This window comes from Equus asinus, chromosome 1 (assembly GCF_041296235.1).
Source record: "Equus asinus isolate D_3611 breed Donkey chromosome 1, EquAss-T2T_v2, whole genome shotgun sequence".
Lineage (NCBI taxonomy): Eukaryota > Metazoa > Chordata > Mammalia > Perissodactyla > Equidae > Equus > Equus asinus.
The window spans coordinates 146,819,690-146,839,842 of NC_091790.1; the positions used below are offsets into that span (position 1 = coordinate 146,819,690).

The window sequence follows — 20,153 nt, forward strand, 5'->3', positions numbered from 1 at the left end:
CTACTCAAGATTTTACCAATACTCCAGTTTACAGATGATGGAGCAAGAATGTCTTTTATTATAATAGCTCTTCATCTCACCTAATTCCGGGCCAGTAAAACGATCTATTGTCTATGGAATTGACCTATATATCCCACAGATATCTCACATTTAACAAATGCGGGACCAAATTCATAATCTTCCTCCTGCATGCCGCTTCCTCTTCCTACATTCACCTCTTGCTTGCACTGCACCATTCTTCATTCACATACTTTCAGTCACCATTTCCTCCACATCAAGATTCACACCCATATCAGTTACTAAGTATGGTAACAGTAACCACTATTCTTTTCTAAAAATCCATTTCCTTAGTCTTACGTCCTAATTTTAAAACCCCATAATTGTTTCACATTCCCTCAAGGATAAGGTCCAAGTTTCCAATGGGAATACCCAAGTCCTTTGTGATTTGTGTACGATCAACAAATTCCCTTCAATCTTCCATTTCTCACATTTCAAACATTGTTTATTTATTTATTTTATTGGAACTATTTATGGTCCCCACTACACATTGGTATGTTTTATGCCACTTTATCTTAACACATGACATTCCTTCTATTGACTCCACAGTCACTAAGTCCCTATTCATCTTTTAGAACCATGTTCAGGCATTATGATTTCCACAAAGCCTTCCTAGCACCACCACATGAAAATTATTTTCTCCTTTGTATCCTCATGTATGATACTTCGATTACTGCATTCATCTCACGCACTGTACATATTTGTTTGCCTGTTTCTATCCCCTAAAAGCCATGAACTCTAAGAGGCTGGAAAGGTATCAAACCCATCTTTTACTCTGAGCAATAAAAACCTTTTCTGCTTTGTAGATTGCAATAAATGGCCATTTATCTGGACAAAATAGTAACTCACTAAATATGTAAACTAGGGCAAGTTACTTATAATTCTAACTCTGTTTTCTAATACGTAAAGAGGGAATAATACCAGCAACCATGGCCTTGGGTCGTGGATTAAATAACATAATCGAGAAAAATCATTTGGCAGATATCTGGAACACAGTCTAGTCTTTAAGAAATATTAGTGAAGAGTTTATTATTATAGTGCCTTGGTACACCGCAGACAACTAGTAGATGTATAACTCTGTCTCCGAGGCTACAAGAATTCACAATGAAAATAAGATGAATGAAAATAGACTAACTATTGTGGCATTATTTTAAGTTTTCATGGTAACCCAAATCTTTTTTTTCTCTCTGAAATAATTTGTCTAACAAATAATGATAAGATTAATAGATATAGAGGAAGCAATAGAAAGTTTTTATTAGACTTTGCATTCTTTCTTTTATGTTATATAATAGTTTCAGTTAGCTTAGATATATTTGAATATGGTTTAGATCATTAAGTGAATACAAAACAGGCTAAAACACCTAGTTTGAGGTGTAAAAAAGTCAATAAAATCAAAGTAATAAATGTGAATAAATAGATTTCATAGTCATAAATTTACATATTACATGAATTGCAGTTTCTGCACCTTAGAAGTTACTACCCAAAATTCCAAATGACCTTTGTAATTTGAATATGCCTTAAAAATTAAAACAATAAGTTAAATAAGAAAGAAAATTAATGATAGTAAGATGAAAATAAATATGTAAAAAATACATGTGAAGAATTGAATGTGTCTATGTGTAAAAATAAAACAAAACAAATCATGCCATCGCAGTAAATAATAAAGTTATCAGTAAATGAGAAGGGTGGCATAAGTGGCATGCATCCTGCTTAGGCATGAATAGACACGTATAAACTTAAACTGATAAAGCAGATAAATTTGGGGCTGATTGCTTGCACTACAAATAGATTTTATAACATAAGATTTTCTCATCATACCTGTAAGTATTTTTATTACATCATTAAACAGATGCAGTAGAAGATGAGGACCATAGAATTTTAGATGTAAGGGACTTCCTAAAGCCAAGAAAATGAATTAAGAAACCTAAAGTCTATCAAAAGCCCAGCTCATTTTTACAACATATGAAGATTTTGGCAGAGACTTTGATTAACCTCTATTGTCCCTTTTCCTTCCTTTCTGTGTGTACTAGAACCTGTCAGGCTTTAGCGGGGCACAGGACCACGCAGCAGGAGACCACGTTTTCCTGAGCTCTTGCCTCTCAGGGAGGCTGTTTCACTGAGTCAACTTGAGCAGAAGTGACCTGTGTAACTTCCAGTGGAGGAAGCTGGTGACAATGCTGTGAGCAGTAGACATGGGGATGAGAAGAATACCCTTTTGGGAGGGTGTCTCCTCTCCCTCTTACCTCAGACAGAAATAGACACTTCCTCCTGGCAGCACACTGCACTCCATTTTGCATTTAACTTCAGTGATAGTCTCACCACATTTTATTGTGATGACATGTTGGGTTGGTCTTGCCCACTGGCCAGCGGGATTTTCAAGGGCACGGGGGATATTTAATTATTAACCTTACTTATTTTCCAAGCACTTTCATATTATAAACCTGTAATAAATATTTCTCTCGTGGTATACATTAAAATAATGGAAAGAATATGAAATTGTGTTAAGGGTGTTTGTGATAAAGTTGTGGAGATTTTTTGTTTTTCAAAATTTAGTAGTTGTTTTTCATAATGAAAAGAATATAAATGTGAAAACCTTTAATTCTTTACTGAATAAATGATATGTAAATGAGTATTCTTAGACTATTAGAACATCAGGCTATAAAATAAGAAGTGATTAATTTCCTATGAGTCAATATTTGCCTAAGAAAATTATACATATTTGACATATACACATAAAACATTTATGTTTCAGCTATAGGATAAATCTCCTATTTAGTGATTAGACAGTTTCTTGAATACTTATAGTCAATTTTCTCTCAGCATTTAGAAAGATCATCAGAGAAGAGCAGAGCAGAGACCTAGTTTTAAAAGACATGTTACCCAGCAAGTCAAAGAAATACTAAAATAAAATAAGAAGGCCCATATAGGCTATAAAGAAAAATCATTGTTGATCAAATATTTCACTTTCTATTCCACTCAAAAGACAGAGGAGAGGGATGGAGAAAGAGAGAGATCAGGGGAAAATGAAACCCAGAGAACACACATTTACCTAATCATTTGAAGATCCACATTTGGATAATTATTTGAAGATCCAAGTACGCTAGGCCCTATCTAATGTCTTTTATAGAATAAAATTATTCTAATATAGATTTGCAACTCCTTTTAAAGTTGGTTTTCAAACAGTTTAAAATTACCTTTAAAAACTAGCTTAAGACTTGGAGAGACATTTGTACATCAATATTCATAGCAGTATTCACAATAGCCAAAAAGTGGAAACAACCTAAATGCCCACCAACAGATGAATGAATAAACAAAATGTATTATATATACAAGGGAATATTACTCAGCCTTGAAAAGGAAGGAAACTGACACATGCTACAATATGGACTAATTATGAAGACATTATGCTTTCACTTTATGAAGACATTATATGAAAGCAGCCAGTCACAAAAGAACAAACGTTGCATGGTTCCACTTATGTGAGGTACCTAGAGTAGAAAATTCATACAGATAGAAAACAGAATGGTAGTTGCCAAGGGATGGGGGGAGGAAGGAAAGGGAGTTATTGTTTAATGGGTACAGAGCTTTATTTTGGGAAGAAAAAAAGTCTGGAGATGGATGGTGTTAATGGTTGCACGACAATGCGAATGTACCTAATGTCACTGAAGTGTACACATAAAAATAGCTAAAGTGGTACATTTTTGGTTATATATATTTTACGGCAATAAAAAGAAAAAATCAGTTGAAAAATAACAAAGCATCAATCAAATTTTGAAAAAGATCTCTAAAACAAAATAAACACCTGGTTTCATTCCTATGACTTTAGTAAAAGCCATATAAATGTGTCTGTATAAACAAAAGTAACCTTTATTCAGCATATTCAGCATAAAGAAATCTATGAATTTGTCAGGTTTGGTATGTAATGAAGCCTATACTAAAACACTGAAGTTGAGAATTCTTAAAATTTGGAAGATTGGAAAAACCATAATCAGATTCATAAAAAGAAAAATGAGAAATTCTAACAACTAGAAAGAACATTGGAAATAGCAAACAGTAAGATCCTCCTTTACTGTTAATGTTTTCATGGTCATTCTTTCTTGTGTACCAACAACTCCAACATTAATTTCCTGATTAAGGATTTAGCTCTTTATTGCCAAACTCCCTTGAAATGCCATAAAAAAGTACACGTTTTTAAAATGAAGCTATTCTTTTGTTACAGATCACTACAGAGACTCTGCAATATCAGAATCATGATTATAACATAAATCACACTTTCCGAGTCCTTCAGGACTCTACTTTTGATATTCACAAGCCAGAAGTATGAAATTTTCAAATCCATTCTCAGATTTTTGTCTCTCGCATAAATTTCACGTCTCGAAATTTAATAACTGAGAATTTCATCCCTTCTTTCTGCACCATATCATGAAGTAGTAGATACATTATAGTTTGGAAAAAGGAAGGGCCAGGCAGTTAAATCAAAATTCATCAATTAAAAGCACATCAAGTAATATTTCAAATTATTAATCCTATACAAATTCTACAGAAGAGAAAAAAGAAGTACAGGGTGGTTTGGGAGTCTAAGCTAGTCTGGCGGAACAAGAGAGGACTCTCCTGAGGAAGTAGTGACTGTGCAGATATCGGTCTAATGGATAGCAACAGCCAATCTAAAAGGAAAGGAAGAGTAGAAATAACAAATGACAGAGACAAGGTAAAAAGTCAGGTCAGTAACCAGATCACGGAGGGCCTTGTAAACTAGTAAGGATTTGAGAAATTAATGGGGTTGATAAAGGAAAGTAAGCATTTTTAAAAGATCACTCTCAAGAAGTTTTAAGAGATCAGAGAAGAGAGTGTAAGCTATGGAAAGAGTGTATCTCAGAATTTTGAAGACCACTAACAATTATGGGTTAGTTACACAGCAAAAGAAACCATAAATAAAAGAAAATTTAATAGGAGCAGTTAAGATAGTGTTTTAGAAACCAAGACAAGAGAAGTTGTAGGAAGAGAGAATAACTGACAAATTCAAATCTAACTTCTGTAGAGGTCAAAAAACGTATATGTATTGGATTTAGTGACTGTGACCTTAATAAGAGCAGTTTCACTTAAGTGGAATGAGAATCCAGATTAGACTGTTTTTCATGAGGGAACGAATGAGCAATGGGAAAGTGCAGGAAAGGTATTCCAAGAGTTTGGTTGTGAAGGGAATAAGGTGGATCAGGTGTAGCTGAAGAAAGATAAGATCAGGAGACTGATTTTTTTTAGTATGAATTGGAAAGCTTGGTAGAGCTTGTTGGGAAGATGTTAGGAAGGAGCATGCAGTAGGAGGATATGAAAGATCTTGGAAAAGGGATAAAGGATGCTTCGAGGTTTGGAGAAACAAGATGGTAGTGGTCAGAAGAGATATGGGTCACAAGGTGAAGGCATTGGCCCTAGATTAATGGATGGGTAACTTTGTTGTGTTAGGAAGGATGAGGGAAAGATGGATGTAGATGTAGATGGATTTTTGGTTTGTTATTTGGGAGTTGGGTTAATCACTTTCTATCTGGTGGTTTCTATATTTTTCTCATTGAAGTATAAATCAGGGTCATCTCTAAGAGTAAAGAAGATTTGAAGAGAGTGGGGAAAGTTGGAAATGGGTGCTGTGGAGTTGGAGATAAGGAATTGGATAAGGAAATATATGTAGGATTACCACTCAAGGCTGAACACTCAGATAAGTTTAGCGATCATGATAATCTGTCTTGTTTTGTGATTTTCTGCAGTAAAGTTCAACGTACAGAGCTAAGCTTTTGCCAGTGGAAAACAGCAGAAGAGTCAATAATTTTAGTTTATTGGCAATGGAGGTTGAAACAATAGATATATAGGAATAACATCAAGAATTTCTTAGCGAGTGACACAATCAGCCCAGAATCTGGAAGACAGTATTCAGATTTATGTAAAAAAGAAGAGGTAAAAAAAAAAGTCAAGTAAAAGAAAGTAGAAATGTTGTTATATAAGTAAGGAGCCAAGTTTAGTAACTGATGATTACAATCGCTTTGTAGTACGTGTAGTGAACACAGCAGCATCTCTTTCTCAATCCCCAATCGCCCTCTGTCTCCATCTAGCATAATGGTTTCAAGGGAAGTGATTTCCATCCTACTGCAAAAGTGATTGGTTCAGTGGCAGGCATGTGACAGACCAAAAAGAGTGAAAATCAGAACTTCCTTTCTCTCTGGACAGTGTGGGTTTGCAGATGTAAATCCTGGTAATATTTTACTACTATAACCCAGGTTAGTCTGCAGGCAAATTTAACATACAAAGGAGGGTAAAGACAAGAAAATAAAAGAAAGATGAAATTAGGACTTGATCATTTTATTTATCCTTGGATCAAACTTGACCTGAAGGCTGACCCATCGTATTTTTTTCAAACCAAAAATTTCCTTTATTTTTTTAAGCCAAGCTAAGATGGCTTTTGAAAACTTTTGAAATAATTTATTTGTTTTTCTCAACAGGGCTTTTCTTTTTCAATCATCCATCCCTCCAGTAAGGATTTACTTTGTGATATATTAAAGGCATAACTAAATCTTGGTTGCCACTCCCTTTATCACTCTTCACTGGATGATCTGCAAACTTTGTAGTGTTCATAACTAAGTCAGAGTTGCCAAGCATGTGTGTTGCAGGTGTCCAGGTCATTTTTAGGTCCATATTCCTTGTCATTCACCAGGAAGAAGAGTCTGCAAGTATGGCCCTGATGGTAAATTCAGACTCTTGAAGAACAATCGAAGAGGCAAGGTGAAGAAAGCTTGAGAGAGAGCTGGAGGGTCCTGGGGTTGTAGGCAGTAAGTGATAAGGTCATGAATCACAATTACTGATATTTATTGGGCACTTAGTACTTGCTAGTAACTTTCTGAGTGTTCTTCATCCATTGTATTTTATCGTTGTAACAAACCCCCAAGATTGGTACTATAAGTATCAATCTTCATTACACTGATTAGAGATCTTGGCCACAGTATGATCAGCTATTTTTGAAGAAAAAGAGCCAGATTTGAAGCCAGAGAGTCAAGCTCCAGAGGCCTAACTCACACACTAAACACGTCTGGGGGAGAGACAAGGTGAATTGAGGAGATCCAGGCATGACTTTCCACTCAGATTCCCTGCTTATTAGCATTGTCTTTAACTCAGTGCTCATGGTAAAATGTTGCTCATTGCCACATATGACATACAGCTAGTGTCACTCCTAGCTGCTGACATACCCCACAAATAGTGGAACTTTCTGTGAGGCATTATCCAAAGGATTTGCATGAGTAGGAAGTAGACTCTTGGATGTTCACACAAGCTGGCCTAAGGACAGAACTGAGCCATCAAGTGGGAGAAGATTGAATAAATGCACAAAGCAGAAACAGGAACCCCGAGATAAATCTTTTCCATATTTCTTTCCTTTGATCTAAAGGGTTAATAAAGCTTAAGTACCATTTCCAAGGAAAAATTCTGAATACATAAGGTATTATTATTTAAATACTAAATATTTCAGTTCCATAGCTACTTCCAGGAACCATAAACCCAAAGGAGATTAAAGCAGGCAGGAGTTGTCACTGGTTAGGTGAACACAGAATAGGAATGAGGAAATCAAACTGGTCTTCTCTGTCAGTCAGTCAGTCAGTCAAAAAATACCACCAAGCTCTAACTCAGCCTCTACTCTGGATACATCAGTTATTAACACAGCCTAGGTCCAAACTTTCAAATAGCAAATGTTACGTTAGATCGTCTTTATATACAGAGGCTGGATGGATTCTGCTTGGTACCTTATTGCTGTGGCAACTGTCATTTATTTTGACCAGTCAAGCCACAGAAGGTTTTGTCCAGAGAGTGATCTAAAGTTGTGTTTCTTAAAGAACAGTTCTCAGAATATGCCCATTAGGATTTATGGAGGTATCTGCCAAAAATGAAGATTTCTGGACTGTACCCTAAACATATTAAATCAAAATATAAAAGGATTGAGCCTTGTATATAAGTATACTATATATTTTACATATTTATATCTTATAATTATTATATATAGATCTACATAAATTAACAATTTTATGATATATTTATTTTTAGACAAATATATATTTATTTTATTTATTGAGTATTTTATTTATTGATTTTTATTACTTATATATTAAATTTTTATGTAAATGCTCATTTATATAATTAATTATATTATTTATATAAAATATAAATAATATATAAACATGTATATATTTACATTTATATAAAATACATGTTTTTATTCTAGATAATATAATTATCATGTTGACTAATCCATGACAAATCCACGGTTTGGGAAGCATGGATTTAAATGCCCAAACAGCTTCGAAAAATTAAGACATCAGGCAGGGCAGAGCTGCTCAATTATCTGGAGCGGTTGGTCAGGATCCACATGTTTTCCAGGACACCTTTCAGGTATGTCAGCCTCTGAAAGCCTCCTTGTTGTCCTTGTAGATATATTGTATATATTAGTGCTCGATTAGGTTCAATTTTTAGGAAAAGTATGAAAGGAACTTAGCTTTTGGGGGCCTCTTAAGACAAAATGGCACCAGTGGCCATGATTTACATGACAGAATCATGCTGGTGGGATATCAAACACAATAGGATTAGCACTGATGTGGAGAAGAGCTGTTTAGATTCTGGAAAGACTCTCAACACCTAGGACTATTCAAGTAGTTGTTTCTTCTTCAGAAGGTCTGAGATAGAGGCCATTAACCAGTAAGTTTAGCACAAAGTGTCAGTAATTTCCCAGAAATAAGAAATTGTCCTTAAAATTTAAGTTGTCCTTAAAATTCCAATAGCTTGTTTTCCAAACCAGGCCATTTTAGTTCTGTCTATAGAGATGAAGCCTTATTCTATGTTATTTATATAATCTACCTAAAGAAGGTTATATATAAAATATAGCATCTCATTTGTCACCCTGACCCTCAGCAAATTATAGGCACCCTTAGTCCCAGGTCTAGCATGGTGAAGATATAGGTACCCAGTATAGATCTCAAGGTCAGTGTCAGTGATTAGCAGTAGCTGATGTTAGTGAAATGCAACCACGGTTACAATTGCTTAAACGTTACCAGATGCAGAGGACCAGAAAATGAGATAGAAAGGAGGCAACTGGAAATTCCAACAGAAGCCATAACTCAAGAACGAAGAGAGTAAATGGCATGGAGACAAAGGCAGGACTTGGAGAAACAGGGAGATATTTTAGAGACACAGTTTACTCCTGACTATAAGTATGTCTTAAAGAGCACGAGCTGTGGTTCTGCTACTATGAAGTGTCATGTGGACATTATCTGTAAAATGAAAATAGCAATCGTTACAGAGTAGAATTACTTTGAGGATTAGAGAAAACATTGTATGGTAAAAACAACTTAATGATCTAGAAGAGTTATTCCTAAATAAATAGTAGACTTTACTATAATTGTGTGTTCTGATATTATTCCCATTAAACTCTCAGCTCCTTTGAAACAAGAACCTGAAACCCCTGTGTGGAGGTTTTAGAACATGTCTTGATACTCCTCCCATTGAAAGGTGATATCTGTGTTCCCTCCCTTTGAATCTGAGCAAGCCTTTGACCATTTCAATCAATAAAAGTACAGTAAACATGAAACTAAGCAAGTTCCAAAGCTAAGTGAAGAAAAGGCCGTATAGCTTCTCTTTGTTCTCTTGGGACACTTACTTTTGGAGGCCTGAGCTGCCATGTCAGAAGCCTGGCTATCCTAGGCTACCATCCTGTGAGAAAGCCCAGGCCACATGGAGAAGGCGTGTGTAGGTACTGTGATGCTTCATTTTATGTGACAACTTGACTGGCACAGGGGTCCAGATTAAATATTATTTCTGGTGCACTTGTGAGAGTGTTCAGGATGAGAATAGTACTTGAATTGGTGGACTCAGTAAAGCAGATTACCCTCCCCAATGTGAGTAGGCATCATCCAAACTGTTATGGGCCTGAATAGGACAAAAGGAGGAAGGAGGAAGTCGCTACTCTTTTTTCCCTGCCTCATTGATTAAGCTGGGAGATCTCAGCTCATCTTCTCCGGCCTTTGGACTGGGATTAACACCATCAACTCCCCTGGTTCTCAGGCTTTCAGACTCAGCCAGATCACACCACCGTCTTCCTGGGTTTCTAGTTTGGAGAAGGTAGGTTGTGGGACTTCTCAGTGTCTCACACCATAATCATATGAGCCAGTATATGCACATGTATGCTTCCTACTGGTTCTGTTTCTATGGAGAACCCTGACTAATACAATGCTCCAGGTAAGGTCCCAACCAACAACCAGCATCGGCCACCAGACATGAGAGTAACCACCACTCCAGCTGATTCCATCCCCCAACTATCAAACCACTTCCAACCGTTGAGTCTTCCCTGTTGAAGGCCCGGGCATGATGAAGCAGAGACAAGCCTGCTCTGTTTGAATTGCTGATCCACAGAAGCTACGCACGTAATAAAATGGTTGTTTTATACTCTTAAGCTTTCAAGTAGTTGTTATGTAGCAATAGTAAACAGAAGAGATGTTGATATGTGTAAGTGAAGTGCTGCCATGACAAAAACAGAAAACATGCGACATTTGCTTTGGAACTGAAGGCTAAGAAGAACCTGGAAGGGACAAGAGGATGCTGACAAGCCTTAGGAAACTATTAGTGAGGGCTTCAACAACATAGGAACAATGTTATTGGCAAGGGGAGGAAATTGAACCCTTATTATATAGTGGCAAAAAGTTTGTTATGAAACAATTATAGCAGGGATATGTTGAAAATTCTTAGAATATTTCTGATCCCTTATAAGTGTTTGCCAAATAAAATCTTCAAAATCACAACAAAGTTATAACATTTTTGGTATTTTTCTTGCTAGAAGCTGAGGTGGGAAAGGAGTGAATTCTGAGAATTTAGAATTAAAAATTCATAATAAATCCAGATTTTATACTTTTATTTTCTAACTCTCCTCACAAATTTTACCCATTAAGGAAATATAGTCTTCATATTTTAGTGCTAGTATGTATCAACATATAAGTTGACGAGTGTTGCTTAAGTAAGATTCCCTTCCTTCTGAAACATTGGTCATGTAGAAATACAAAGCAGAACACACAAATTTCAAAATACTGCATATGTGAGTTATTTTTCTCTTCAAAGAAATATGTACGTGAGGGAAACTTTTTTTAAAAAAGTAAATCAGCCATTCAAGGTTAACATTCTAGAATTAATTATGCTCAGTCAGAAAATAATGTTGAACAAATCCATATAAGAACATGTATTGCAAAAGGGGAGGAATTAGTAGCTAATGCTTAGGTGAAGCAAGACGCAATGGAGAGCTTCTAATTAGTTCCAATTAGCCATGCCAAGGGATTGCTTTCTAGGTAAAATTACCTTATAATGAGGCGATTAACCTCTTTGGAAAGAGATCAAGATACCCTTACTTTATACTTAACATGTCCTATAAAGAAGTGGCATAACAAGGTCTTCAAAATTGTTCCAAGAAAAAATTTTTAACAAGAATAAATCGATGTTGTTCTAGAAGAACCAAAAACACTTATATTATTGGTAGAGCGAATCCTAAAGCATCTATACATTATAACTTTGGTAATTAAATTTCATATCAAATTAACCATCTTATATGGCGCTGACTTTATCTATACTAAAGAGTATAACAATTGAACTTTAAGCAATTCCAAATGCTGGCCTATAGATTATCCACGAACATCAAAGGAAAAAAGTGTCTGTCTTTGACCTTGGTCAATGTCACAGGCTCATTCCCTAAAGTCGGCTGTCCATCATCTAATTAGTTTAGTGGGTCCCTTCAGTCCCCAGAGCACAACTGCCTCTTGTTACAGTTGCAGAGATTAATGCTGAACAAGGAAGCAGGCCTGAATGCAAAGGAAATGGAGCTGCAGAGTTTCTAACCCAAAAACTCTTGGTAAACTGGGGTTATGTTTCTTAGAAACAGCAGTTTTAGCTGATGGCTAGGCTTGTCTTTGAGTTTTCCCTTAAACAGATAATTTACTTATTATGGACTAATTGAAATTATACACATATAATTTATATATATATATCACATATATATGTGTGTGTGTGTGTGTATATATACACATATTTGCTGTTAGCTTGTAAAGAACAAGAAATAATTTACTTTGAAAAATATTTCCCGAAAGTTTCCATGTAGGCATAGAATCTGGAACAAGTAGAAATCTTTTTCTTAAACTTCTTTCTTATGTTTAGTACTCTTGCCTATAAGAAAATACTCTATCTTGGATTATTCAGTTGTGATATTGTGGACATCTCTGAATTAACTACTGTTACTTCAATCTCGTTTCTTAATTTGGTATCCTAGGAACAGAGTGTGTGCATGTGTGTATGCGTTTGTGTGGGTGTGTATAAAATTTTTTCATAAAACACATGCAAATTCATGTAAAGCAAAACACAAATCCTGGGGATAGAAAGGCAAAACCAAGGAGGAAAATATTTAGAATATTTGCATGGAAATGACGCTAATAAAATGTATGTATCTTGCAAACAGAAACTAGAAATATATGTTTCTTCTTCAGCCAAATGAGATAATCTATGAGCAACCCCTTCTTTAGCATAGCTCCTTTAGAGCTCAATGATCATCTTAACTTGGGAGCCCCAGAAAACATCCTTTCCTCTGTACTATTACAATGTAGACTTTTCTTCCAGTTTATATTCTTCCGCAGAACCTATCATGATATAAGGTTTCTATGTAACCCCAAATTCATTTTCCTCATTTGCCTCAGAGATTTGAAACATTCAATGTCCGGCTGGATGTCCATCAGATAAAAGGGTTCCTTATTAAATGTCTGCAGAATAAATAATCAACTAAATCAACAGCAGAGAGGCAATATTTTAACTGAACTTCAGGATTTTCATTGATCCCTTTGTTACTTCACTGCAGTGGCAAAAACAAATGAAAGAAGAAAGGAGAACAGGAATAAAATATCTGGAGAGAATGAAGAAAAGACGGGTGAAAGGCAAAGAAGAAAGGAAGAAAAGTTATTGAATCTCTCTCTTTACTCATCCCTCAGTTCTCACCTACTCTATTCCAAAGAGCCATCTTACAAACCTGATTTTGAACAGCCTGGATACAAAAAATGAGTGTTCTGGTTTAATGATACCAGGACATGAGTAGGAATATTCAGGTGATTCAAATCCTTTTCTCAGTGTGCACACAGTTCTGATTCATTTAACCATTCATATTTCTACCTGCTCAGATCAGAAAAAATATTGAAACGAGTTTCACATACAAATGAAAATATATGACTAGAATAGCAGAGTTCATAACTTGTTTTGAAAGTCTTATATTAGAAACACCTGTATAGCAAGAATATAAATAATTATGAAAAATTTACATAAATATGATACCATGAAAAACTGAAAATCTCAGAATATATATATATATGTGCACACATATATAAATCTAAATATTATCTATCCACTTATTTATCTATATACTATATAGCTTATCACAGATAATAATTTACTCATCTGGAAAACTGACTTAATGCTTACACAAAGGATTTCAAGAAATATTATTTAAAGGACATAATTGAGTAGTCATTCTTAAGTGAGAATGAAAAATGAGTATCTTTGTCTTTTAAGAACAGACCAAAGTTGGTTAGGTACACAGAGAATAAATACAAACAATGCTTTAGGCCATGAAATTCTCATGAGTATATAATTTTGTTCAAAAAGTCTCTGTGCAATGCTAACATTTCTAATGAATATAGATTTTATTCAAAATACTAAAAATGACAAATGCTTAACTTTTAGTATCAGTACTACTGTTTCCTTAGTTGCTTTATAAAAGATGGTAGCATTTACGTAATGTGGAAGTTTAAATTAAAACACAATTATTTACATTTTTAAATATAAAGCATGCTTCACTGTACAATAATGAAGTTGTCCTGACTCATGGATGCAAAGTTGATGTCAAACATCTTAGAGACAATTCCATGCAGACTCCATTCTGTCTTTACTTTCACTGCATTTAATGGAGTGTGAATATGTCATTAATTTAAAAATCAATTGTTCTACAACTAAAAATATTATAAGTAAACGTTGATATATGAAGGAAAATTTAATATTTTTAATTTGAAAAGTGAAAGAAAAGATGAATTCCTATGAAAATTTTGTAAATTTACATACTAAAAACCTTCAGAGGAAAAAATAGGAATATCTTTATTTTATTTGCCATATCATGATTGACTCAAGAATATATGTGAGATATATATATGTAAGACACTATATCATGAAAGTTATTGAAAAATAATTTTCAATTTGCTTTTATTAAACATAATTTAAAACTCCTTACAGTTTCTGAAGAAAATTACATATGAATACAACATCATGTCTTCTAAGAGAATTTGAATGTTGCTTTCAAAGCTTTGAAAATTTATTTTATTGAATTCAGAGAAACAACTTCTCAATGGTCTTTAAATAGTAAGTAAAATATAAGGTTATGATATAGCATTTTTCCATCACTCCTGAAATATTATTGTATTTTATTTATTTATTTATTTATTTATTTTTAAAGATTGGCACTTGAGCTAACAACTGTTGCCAATCTTCTTCTTTTTCTTTCTGCTTTTTCTCCCAAATCCCCCCAATACATAGTTGTATATCTTAGTTGTGGGTCCTTCTAGTTGTAGCATGTGGGATGCCGCCTCAACGTGGCCTGACGAGTGGTTCCATGTCCCTGCCTAGGATCCAAACCAGTGAAACCCTGGGCCGCTGAAGCAGAGCACGTGAACTTAACCACTCGTCCACGGGGCTGGCCTCTATTATTTTATTTTCAACTTCACATTTTATTCTAGAACTTCAGTTGGATCCTTTCTGTCTAGATAACAATTGGCAATTTTCCATTTCATTATTCTTGTCTGTCTGCCCTGTCTCCATAACACCAAGGTAGAAAGTAAAAAAAGAAAAAAAAGAAAAGATTCATACATTTTATTTCTAGTAACTAGGAAATTATAATTTTTCACATAATGGAATCTGTAATATACAGAAAACTATAATTTCCAAGTTAAGAATAGATATACACATACACATAAAGTTCAAAATAAAGAATATACAGGTATAAAATTGGCACTTCAAAATCAATAAAAATGTTGTATGAGCTATTCTGACTAAAAAATATTTGCTTCTGTACAATATCTATTCAGATTGTTATAATTTATGCAAAATTGAGTTTTCTTGTCTTTAGCTTGATATCACATGATATGCAACTTACAAAATAACCAGAGAGAGAGCTTTTATAACCAGTCATCAGTTCAACACCTTCACCAGGTGAATATTAATCACTGGTTGATAATTACATACTGCTCACCTATAAAGTTGATAACAGCAAGTGCTAAACAAACTTATAAGTAAACTTGTATTATTCATTAGCAAGACATTCACAGCATTCAGGGATGTATATTGTAGAATTCTTCTTTGTTTGTTAACGTTGCTGGGGCCTTCAGAGATTAAGTACATGAGTACTGAAAAAACTAAAAGGCATTATGAGTAACCCAAAAGAATAGTTACTCAGAATCAATGCTCATGCTAGGCATATCTCAACTCTATTTTTTCTATCACATTTTTTTTCACTATAAAAGCACAAACTATAAAAGTAGTAAGACATTTGGAAGACAAATATGCCACTCAATAATACATAATTTAGTGAATAAATTTAGCAAAGTTCTATTGAATGGTCATTGTGTTCCATGCACTGAGTAGATACTAAAGTCTCAGAGAGAAAAAGAGACTCATTCCATGATCTCAAAAAGTCTATTGTCAGAAAAAATAAAATCAAGAATCACTCCACAGAATGAGTGTGGTTTTAAAGGCAAAGGCAAAAATTTTCTAAATTCATATATGCTATTAATTTCTTGGGTAATTTGGGGAGCATATGTTCTTTTTTAAATTAGGTTTACTAATATAGTAATAGCAAATCACCAGTCTGGTATACCAGTTTGTCAGTTTTGTTTCTTGTCTTCACACATTTGGAAGGCAAGACCCTCTGTCACATCTGATATCACTCCATAGAGTCTGAGTTAAATTGCCTTATTTAAATTCACACACCAATTTTGGTTTCCTAGTTGTAGATTTCTTCATAAGAAGCAGAAGTAGTACAGAAATGAAGTGCGTATCTCTGAAAGGGGGCTAAGAAAATGATCTTTGTCTTATTCAGGGAGTTAGAGACCAGATACTTTTACATAATCAGTGTGGGCTTAATGAAACAGTATCTTTGCGGAGTGTTGCTGGCTACCAGTACTTGCCAGCAAATGGTATTAAGCATTGTATTTTGAGAATTTGAATTTGTTCTTTAAGAATGAGCTATGACTGCAATATTAAGAAATATTTTGGGGGCTGGCCCTGTGGCACAGCAGTCAAGGCACACATTCTGCTTCAACAGCCCAGTGTTCACAGGTTCGGATCCCGGGTGAGGACGTGGCACCGCTTGGTGTGCCATGCTGTGGTAGGCGTCCCACGTATAAAGTAGAAGAAGATGGGCACAGATGTTAGCTCAGGGCCAGTCTTCCTCAGCAAAAAGAGGAGGATTGGCAGCAGTTAGCTCAGGGCCAATCTTACTCAAAAAACAAAAATAAATCTTTGTAAGACTGCCAATAGTTTTTCTATAGTTAGTTCCATTTTGCATATTACTTGTAAGTCTTTATCAGTGTTGCATGGTTTTACTCAAGGAATTGAACAGTTTCGCATTTTTTCCAAAATTATTATAAACCTTCGTAATTAGCATTTTAATGGATGCATATTTTAGTGTGTTAATATACAGTTATTAATATCAAATTTTTAAAACAGCAAGAACTTAAAATGCTCTATCTAAATTATAGGAGAAGTATAATATATGTGAATTATAAGAGCATAGTATGATTGTAAATAGTAATAATAAAATTATATAAATATTTTAAATACCAATATTATGTAATAAATGGTTTTAAATAATAGTAGCATAAATATTTTGTTTTGAGGCTAAAAGACTGAAAATTTTATTTAAGTTCCGTTGGGTAGAAGAATATCTTACGTTTAGAAAGTTCGATAGCACACTTTCTTTTAACAGTTAACTTAGATTTACATAGATATTTGGAAAAGAATATGATCTAAACCTCTCAACCAGCCCTCTCTTAAGCACCGGAAAAATCATTACGTTGCCCAGTTCTCTCCATTTCTGTCATAAGAAGCATGGAGAGCAGAACTATATATTTTGGTAATTAATTTCCTTAAGATAATGTTAGAAACATCATGTTCTTTAAAATATAAATGAATTTCAAGGTGAGCATGCTAGAAGTAATATTAATGGCATATGATTTATTGTGACAAGAGATCTGGTCTGAAACACCATTATTAGGAGTACTCAAAAAAAGTCCATTTGCAAACTCCTGAAAATGTGAAAGAGTGCTAGAGCTGAACCTGTCCTAGTGTTGAAATCTGAAAATCTGTCCCTTGTAAGTAAGAAACTGCTTGTGCACAATATCTATGTTTTCCTCATAGAAATTTATTGGAAAATTTTCATATCCTGACTACACAGTATTGCAGTTTAAGGAATTACTTAAATGCTTGTAATTCTGAGTGAAGACAATCTACAAAAGTATATATTGAAATGAATATGCCTAATCGACTTGGAAATATATGTAATTTTAGGGCAGATTGTTATCTTAAAAAATAGTTGGCCAATAATACATTAAACATCTACTATATAGCTGGCATTCTTTGAACTCACAATAGAAACATGTGCCCTGTGTCAATCTAGAAGGTGTTTTTTATGTTATTACTGTTCCAGGAGAAAATACCCTTTAAACTATTATAAGCAAGATTTACTCGTGCCTCAACTTTGCAAATAAGTTTCAATAAGATGTAGTTTTACATCTTATAAACACATCTGGGTATACAAACACATTGTTGTAAATGGCATCTAACCACATACTGGGCAGTGAGGAATGTCGTAAATTAGTAGTGCAATTGATAATAAAAAATTAAGTAGGTATACGTGAATAATAGAAGCCTTTTTTATTAAGAAGAATTAAAATTATTCCGGAGAACAGAATTCATTAGCCTCTGACACTTGAGGGAGAGCCATACATATTGGCATTCTTTTATATAGGCTGTCAAATTTGAGTATCACAGAAATATCTTGACACACAGATCTATACTTTTAGTATTCTTCCTCCCCCTTACCTGCCATCTCTCTTTGTTTTTCTTTCTCTGCTGATTAAGTTTGAGACAAAAATGCCTTAAACATCATTAAACGTTTTTTCCCCTGGGTATCTCTTACAGCTTTTAATGGGCTTTTACATAGTAAAGCTCCTGAAGGGGTACACTGCATTCTGCATTTTCCGAATAGCATTTCTTTTTTGCTTGAATCCTATTTTAACATATGAATATAAACATATGAAAGCTTCAAAAGTGGGTGAGCATAGGCTAGTGTATTGTATCATATGGTTTCATGTACATCAACAAATACATTCATTTCCAGGACATTCAAGGTATATCATCAAGTGCTAAAATCTACTATAAAGAGAATATAATTTCACTGCTACATCCATTTATTTTCATATATTTCATGAAATGAAACTAAATCTTGTAAAATAAAAATGTCTTTTTATTCTAGATATAAAGAAAACTTAATAGGTGAAAATTTTAACTAGATTGCTTTTGGTTTAATTTTGTAAAACACATGGCACAAATTTAAACAGTACAGAAAAGTACGATAAAAATTCAGTCTCCACCCCAACCACTTGGTTCCATTCTCCAGAAACAACTAGAGTTAAAATACTTTTTGTGAATCCTTCTAAAGATATTATATACACGTATAAATATTCATATTTACACATTTTTTTAAATAAAAATTTATAGCTGTCTGAACTATGGGAGAAAAAGCAAACCATAACATCATGATTTATGATTTGAAGGGTAATAAAGAACTCTAGGCAATACCTAACATAAGTATTCGGAATGTTTTCATTTGTTTTACTAAAACATTACAATAGGTCAATTTAATGAAAATTCAGATAAGACCTCACTAATCATGAAACTATTTAGTTGACGATTCTCATATGAAGTAGGACACTAAAGCATATAAATAAAAATCTAAAATAATTTAAAAATAGATTTTAACATTTATTTATTATGAACCTACATGGAAGAAAATTATGTCAATGTACTGATGTGTGACAAAAGTGAAATAAACACAAGAATTTCCAGGGGCAGTTACCTAATAAGGAACCTGCAATATTCATGGTAAGATGTCAACTTAGCCAAATATAGAGACCATAGAAGCTTTGGCTTTGAACATTAATATATAAATCACTTAAATATCTATACAGAAAGGCTGATTATGATTTTGTAACTTCATAAAATGAGCAGAGTAGAAATGGCTATAATTGAAGCAAAAGAAGATTCAATTCTTCTGCCCCATTTTTCCAGGAAAGTGGGAGAGAGAGCCAAATATTCTTCTAGAAAAGGGGAAGACACAAAGTCAGTTTTCCCTATTTCCCTGAATAACCAAGAAAGTCAATGCCTACATTTTGGAGGGAAAAATGTTTGTATAATGCTATAATAGCAAAACAAATTTTGGTTGTCCAGGCTTTTCTCCTTGAAGAAAAAGTCTTTAAAAATAGTTTATGTTGGCATTGATATTTTTCTGGTTTATTTTCCATAGAGCTGAGGCTGATATTGGACTAACAGTAAAAAGATGAGAGGCCTTATATAATACCCACACAGCATACAGTTACTCAGCATTATCAATTCAGAGCCTTTGTGTTTTTCCTTGGGACTTAGGATAATTGCCCCTCAATAACAAGCCACGTAAAGACTTCCAGTATATCTTAATAAAATAGTATTGTCGTGTTATACTTGAAATCTTTCTTTTCAGCATATGAAAATAGACTAGAGATGGCCACATTGCATTTCCCATTATAATTTCATTAAAACCTAAGGGGAAAAATTAAATTCTTTTACATTTTTGTCTTAACACACACCAAGCATCACTTAATCAACATATGTAAGATATTTGATACCTTATAGTGATTTTTATGCCATAAATCATCAACAAAAAAACCATAATTATAATTTCATCATTTGTTAGCTTA

The 20,153-nt window shown here is 34.0% G+C and overlaps 1 protein-coding gene across 6 annotated transcripts in view; it reads right to left on the reverse strand.

The window, feature by feature from the left end:
* Positions 1-20,153, reverse strand: part of DGKB (diacylglycerol kinase beta) — a 685,277-nt gene that overhangs the window by 288,622 nt on the left and 376,502 nt on the right. The window lies entirely within an intron of this gene.